We start from the raw sequence: 7716 nt of genomic DNA on the forward strand, positions 1-7716 counted from the left end.
CTGTGGGCTAGATATGGTGGGGGTGGAGTGGGGATACAAATGTAGGCTGGAAATATGGGGGGGGGGGATATACATATAGGCTGTATATATGGGGGGGGATATACATCTAGGCTGTGGGGTGGGGATATAAATGTAGGCTGGATATATGGGGGGGGGGGGGACATACATCTAGGCTGGATATATGGGGGGGGGATATAAATGTAGGCTGGATATATGGGGGGGGGGATATAAATGTAGGCTGGATATATGGGGGGGATATACATCTAGGCTGTGGGCTGGATACGGTGGGGGTGGGGATATAAATGTAGGCTAAATATATGGGGGGATATACCTCTAGGCTTTACATATGGGGGGGGGGATATACATCGAGGCTGGATATATATGTGGGGGGGGGGGGTATATACATCTAGGCTATGGGCTGGATATGGTGTGGGGGGTAGGGGGTGATATAAATATCGGCTGGATGGGGTGATGCTTGGGCCTTTAGGTCTCACTCACATGGAGTGTACTATAGCATACACCTGTATGGATGCTGTGTTGTTTGCCTGCAGTGGGGATCAGGACTGGCAGGGGGTGGGGTGTTGAGGGGGGGGCTGCCACGTTGCCCGTTAGTCCTTCTTATTGATAGGAGTGCCAGCAGTGTCACTCCTGTCAGAAGGAGCAGTGGCCGGCAGTGTCACTCCTGTCAGAAGGAGCAGTGGCCGGCAGTGTCACTCCTGTCAGAAGGAGCAGTGGCCGGCAGAGTCACTCCTGTCAGAAGGAGCAGTGGCCGGCAGTGTCACTCCTGTCAGAAGGAGCAGTGGCCGGCAGTGTCACTCCTGTCAGAAGGAGCAGTGGCCGGCAGAGTCACTCCTGTCAGAAGGAGCAGTGGCCGGGAGTGTCACTCCTGTCAGAAGCACTCTCCTTCCTCTCTCCCTCTGGCATGTGACTGGAGAGAGGAGGAGATACTGTGAGTTCCAATCTCCCCGAGATGAGGGGATAACAACTTGGGAGAATTGGGTTACCCAGTGCAAAGGAGACTCTGTTGGGGACTCCACCTGGCAGGGGATGCAATTCTCCCTCTTTGCCCTGGGAGCTGGATGACTTTGTCCCGGCACCGCCACACATGTACACGTGTTCCCACCCACAGAGATGTCATATTGGGAGCAGCACTTGTGGCTGTGCAACCTCTGTGTCCAAAGTGACATGAATGGGGATGTAGAGTTCCTGTGCATCCACATGCATCCACACGCAGGTATACACGGCCTTCACATGTGTACGCTGGAGTACAGTGAATGGTATACATGGCTTTCACGTGTGTATGCTGGAGTACAGTGAATGGTATACATGGCTTTCACGTGTGTATGCTGGAGTACAGTGAATGGTATACACGGACCTCAGGTGAGCGTACGCTGGAGTACAGTGAATGGTATACACGGACCTCAGGTGAGCGCACGCTGGAGTACAGTGAATGGTATACATGCCCTTCACATGAGCATACGCTGGAGTACAGTGAATGGTATACATGCCCTTCACATGAGCATACGCTGGAGTACAGTGAATGGTATACATGCCCTTCACGTGAGCACACGCTGGAGTACAGTGAATGCTTTTACAGGCAGGCACATTGTACATTCGGTGGGTTCAGCATGCGTATACAGGGCGGGTTTTTTGGTCGGCTGGTTCGGCGGGCGTACACGGGGCAGGTTCAGCGGACGTACACGGGGCGGGTTCGGCGGGCGTACACGGGGGTTGTACGGTCGGCGGGTTCGGCGTGCGTACGCGGGGCGGGTTATACGGTCGGCGGGTTCGGCGTGCGTACGCGGGGCGGGTTATACGGTCGGCGGGTGTGGCGTGCGTACACGGGGCGGGTTGTACGGTCGGCGGGTTCGGCGTGCGTACGCGGGGCGGGTTATACGGTCGGCGGGTGTGGCGTGCGTACACGGGGCGGGTTGTACGGTCGGCGGGTGTGGCGTGCGTACACGGGGCGGGTTGTACGGTCGGCGGGTGTGGCGTGCGTACACGGGGCGGGTTGTACGGTCGGCGGGTGTGGCGTGCGTACACGGGGCGGGTTGTACGGTCGGTGAGTGTGGTGTGCGTACACGGGGCGGGTTCGGCGGGCGTACACAGGGGGGGGTTGTACAATCTGCGGGGGCGGCGTGCATACACGGGGCGGGTTGTACGGTCGGCGGGTGTGGCGTGCGTACACGGGGCGGAATGTACGGTCGGCGGGTGTGGCGTGCGTACATGGGGCGGGTTGTACGGTCGGCGGGTGCGGCGTGCGTACACGGGGTGGGTTGTACGGTCGGCGGGTGCGGCGTGCGTACACGGGGTGGGTTGTACGGTCGGCGGGGGTGGCGTGCGTACACGGGGCGGGTTGTACGGTCGGCGGGGGCGGCGTGCGTACACGGGGGCGGGTTGTACGGTCGGCGGGTGCGGTGTGCGTACACGGGGCGGGTTGTACGGTCGGCGGGGGTGGCGTGCGTACACGGGGCGGGTTGTACGGTCGGCGGGGGCGGCGTGCGTACACGGGGCGGGTTGTACGGTCGGCGGGGGCGGCGTGCGTACACGGGGCGGGTTGTACGGTCGGCGGGGGCGGCGTGCGTACACGGGGCGGGTTGTACGGTCGGCGGGGGCGGCGTGCGTACACGGGGCGGGTTGTACGGTCGGTGGATGAAGATTCGGTGGTGGTACAATCCTGCACCCAGAATGATGTCCCATCGATCCCTCACCTTCCGGGGGTGCAGTCATCGAACAATCAAGCACCCGGACGATTCCTGCGCTCAGATCACAATCAGAAATTCTGGAACTGAAAACATTAAAAAACTTAAAATTTAATCCAATTCATTTGTTTCTTCGTTATTGAAGACAATGTGTGGAGGAGGAGCGCCGTCCTGAGTCCCATCCCCCGACCAATATTCACATCCACCTTCAGAAGAACAAATATATCGGCTTGGATGTGAAAGGGGGTATTGTACAATCAGACCAACGACCCCCAACCATCGGCCATGCATACACCGGGCACACAGCAGAGACCCCCAACCATCGGCCATGCATACACCGGGCACACAGCAGAGACCCCCAACCATTGGTCATGCATACACCGGGCACACAGCAGAGACCCCCAACCATCGGCCATGCATACACCGGGCACACAGCAGAGACCCCCAACCATTGGTCATGCATACACCGGGCACACAGCAGAGACCCCCAACCATCGGCCATGCATACACCGGGCACACAGCACGAGGACTCTACGTGGTGGAATTATTAGTGGTCATTTCTACATTGTATTCAGCTGAGTATACCCGGGACCCGGGGCCACACTATGCTATCACCTGCCATCAAACGCTCACAGACGACGTTTCACTCCTCCTGGCCTCGCCTTCCTCAGCCTGGCACAGCAATCTTCTGGATGTTACGGGGCTGCCTGCTGCTCCAATGACTGGTCATATGTGCCAGGAAGGTGGGCCCTGCCGGCTTATGCTTGGCTAATGGTTCTGAGGGGTGTGCAGTGTTTCCTCTGATGGTCCTCCTCCTGCAATCTCTGATTCCTCAGGGACCTGCTAAGCCCTTTCATGAGGGTCCATGTTCTCCTGCATAATGAGAGGGGAGGTCTCTGCCATAATGTCTGAATGTATGGGAAAGGTTTCATCCTTCATAGAGGCCTCAGAATGCAGGGATGCAGACCCTGCAACTTTCCTCATCAGAACACAGAGTGCACCAGGTCATTATAATGACCCGACCCTCCCACTCAGAATCAGTGTGCAGAGGACACGGGGTGTCATGGAAATGTTGTATTGTTGGTTGTCCTATAAATGTGTCATATATTCATGTTCTTCATATGTCTCTGGTGTGTATAATGAAAGCTCTGAAGGCTGCAATTGGGCCATGCCATGTACAATGTATGTATTACAGTACTCAGCTCGGTAATGGATGAGATGGCAGATCTGCGCTTATAGACCGGCGTGTATACCACCATTCCATGCCAATGCCACCAGCGGTAGGCCGCGGGCCTGTATCCACATATCAGCAGCATAGTACCACATGGACTTCATAACGCAAGGCGCCGAGCAGTGTGAACTCCACGTGTAGGCTCATGTATATCTTACAACCCATTACCGACCTGAACTGTATCTGGATGGATGTGTTCTAATAAGATCGTATCGGACCATCCAGGTACAGACTGATGTTTAATAAAGACGTATCGGGCCCATCCAGGTACAGACTGATGTTTAATAAAGACGTATCGGGCCCATCCAGGTACAGACTGGTGTTTAATAAAGACGTATCGGGCCCATCCAGGTACAGACTGGTGTTTAATAAAGACGTATCGGCCCATCCAGGTACAGACTGGTGTTTAATAAAGACGTATCGGCCCATCCAGGTACAGACTGATGTTTAATAAAGACGTATCGGGCCCATCCGGGTACAGACTGATGTTTAATAAAGACGTATCGGGCCCATCCAGGTACAGACTGATATTTAATAAAGACGTATCGGCCCATCCAGGTACAGACTGGTGTTTAATAAAGACGTATCGGCCCATCCAGGTACAGACTGATGTTTAATAAAGACGTATCGGGCCCATCCAGGTACAGACTGGTGTTTAATAAAGACGTATCGGCCCATCCAGGTACAGACTGATGTTTATAAAGACGTATCGGCCCATCCGGGTACAGACTGATGTTTAATAAAGACGTATCGGCCCATCCAGGTACAGACTGGTGTTTAATAAAGACGTATCGGCCCATCCAGGTACAGACTGTGTTTAATAAAGACGTATCGGCCCATCCAGGTACAGACTGATGTTTAATCTGGGGGATGCTTGTACAGGGAATGGACATACTACTAGGAGCTGATAGGATGGGAAGTCTGCTCTCCTCAGAGAGCTCATGGGGGGAGGGGAGGACTGGTGTAACTGGCTTCCAGTATAGATAAGAGGAAAGGCTATGCTCCAATCGGAATGTACATTCTGTGTATAGACACTCCCCATACATTGTTCTGTGGGAGGGGATTGACCTGACTCATGTGGGGGGCGTGTGTGTGCTTGTAATAAAATCGGAGGCTGGGATTGGAGCCAGCCGCTTTGTGAATTCCAACAGCAACCTGAGAGTGTCATGTGATCATTCCGGGGTAACGGAGCTCCATTCCCCCACATCTCAACAGAGCTAACCCAGTTGGAGGCGCAGGATTCGTGGAGTTTAGCTGCAGTCGTGGTAAGCGAGATTCGCACAGCTTTATGGGGGATTTCTGCGCATCCAACTGCGAGTACTCACGGGAAGGAGAAATTCGTAGAAAGCGAATTTCCAAGACGGGAGACAAGCGGCTATTTCTCCAGCTCAACCAATGGAAGGAATCTGCAACCAAGCTTGCTCAAAGCCCTGCAATGTACATAGATTACCCGGAGGGCGGGTTTTGTTTGTGTTGTGGAAAGTGGAGTTACTCTTTAAAAAAACAAAAACAAAACAGGTATAGGAAAGGGGGAGGGGTAATTCTGTGACCACTCCCTTCTAACATACATTGCTCAAAAAAAAGAGAGGAAGACTCTGAGAACCCATCAGACCCCAATGGGGAGGAATCTCCTGCTGGATCTCTATCCTGACATGGATGGGGGATGGGTGAGGAACGTAAGGACGCCCCATCATTGGATGGAAATGATCGACCTACAGAGGACTGAATTCACAGACACCCCGAAAATCAAAGTGAAGAAATGATGCAGCAGGCGAGTCCATGTTCTTGAAATGTCATTGCAGCAACTCAGAATGGTCCTCAGTAGTCTGTGTGGCCCCCACGTGCTTGTATGCATGTCTGACAACATCGGGGGAGGGGCCTAATGAGACCACGGATGGTGTCCTGGGGGATTTCCTCCCAGATCTGGACCAGGGCATCACTGAGCTCCTGGACAGTCTGAGGTGCAACCTGGAGGCGTTGGATGGACCGAAACATGACATCCCAGAGGGGTTCTATTGGATTTAGGTCAGGTGAGTGTGGGGGCCATTCAATGGTATCAATTCCTTCATCTACCAGGAACTGCCTACATACTCCCCCCACCTGAGGCCGGGAATTGTCGTGCAACAGGAGGAACCCAGGACCCACCGCACCAGGAGGAACCCAGGACCCACTGCACCAGGAGCAACCCAGGACCAGCTACACCAGGAGGAACCCGGGACCCACCGCACCAGGAGGAACCCGGGACCCACCGCACCAGGAGGAACCCGGGACCCACTGCACCTGGAGGAACCCAGAACCCACTGCACCAGGAGAAATCCGGGACCCACCGCACCAGGAAGAACCCAGGACCCACTGCACCTGGAGGAACCCAGGTGTCAGTAACCCAGATATGACCAGAAATGTGTGGACTGACACAGGGAAATCGCAGGCTTCAGGAGTGATGTAAATGTAATTTATTGTGAGCTACACCAGAGTATAACAACATACAGTGCAAACAAACCCAAATAACAGAAACCTTCACCCAATATACAGTCAGGTCCATAAATATTGGGACATGGACACAATTCTAACATTTTTGGCTCTATACACCACAATGGATTTGAAATGAAACAAACAAGATGTGCTTTAACTGCAGACTGTCAGCTTTAATTTGAGGGTATTTACATCCAAATCAGGTGAACGGTGTAGGAATTACAACAGTTTGCATATGTACCTCCCACTTGTTAAGGGACCAAAAGAAATGGGACAATTGGCTTCTCAGCTGTTCCATGGCCAGGTGTGTGTTATTCCCTCATTATCCCAATTACAATGAGCAGATAAAAGGTCCAGAGTTCATTTCAAGTGTGCTATTTGCATTTGGAATCTGTTGCTGTCAACTCTCAAGATGAGATCCAAAGAGCTGTCACTATCAGTGAAGCCATCATTAGGCTGAAAAAACAAAACAAACCCATCAGAGAGATAGCAAAAACATTAGGCGTGGCCAAAACAACTGTTTGGAACATTCTTAAAAAGAAGGAACGCACCGGTGAGCTCAGCAACACCAAAAGACCCGGAAGACCACGGAAAACAACTGTGGTGGATGAGCGAAGAATTCTTTCCCTGGTGAAGAAAACACCCTTCACAACAGTTGGCCAGATCAAGAACACCCTCCAGGAGGTAGGTGTATGTGTGTCAAAGTCACCAATCAGGAGAAGACTTCACCAGAGTGAATACAGAGGGTTCACCACAAGATGGAAACCATTGGTGAGCCTCAAACACAGGAAGGCCAGATTAGAGTTTGCCAAACGACATGTAAAAAAGCCTTCACAGTTCTGGAACAACATCCTATGGACAGATGAGACCGACATCAACTTGTACCAGAGTGATGGGAAGAGAAGAGGATGGAGAAGGAACTGCTCATGGTCCTCAGCATACCACCTCATCAGTGATCATGGTGGTGGTAGTGTCATGGCGTGGGCATGTATGGCTGCCAATGGAACTGCTTCTCTTGTATTTATTGATGATGTGACGGCTGACAGAAGCAGCCGGATGAATTGTGAAGTGTTTCGGGAATATTATCGGCTCATATTCAGCCAAATGCTTCACAACTCATTGGACGCTTCACAGTGCAGATGGACAATGACCCAAAGCAGACTGCAAAAGACACCAAAGAAGTGGAATGTTCTGCAATGGCCAATCACCTGACCTGAATCCGATGGAGCATTTCACTTGCTGAAGACAAAACTGAAGGGAAAATGCCCCAAGAACAAGCAGGAACTGAAGACGGTTGCAGTAAAGGCCTGG

Source organism: Staurois parvus, unplaced genomic scaffold (assembly GCF_062004578.1).
Source record: "Staurois parvus isolate SC_StPar_1 unplaced genomic scaffold, SC_StPar_1.0 ptg003522l, whole genome shotgun sequence".
NCBI lineage: Eukaryota > Metazoa > Chordata > Amphibia > Anura > Ranidae > Staurois > Staurois parvus.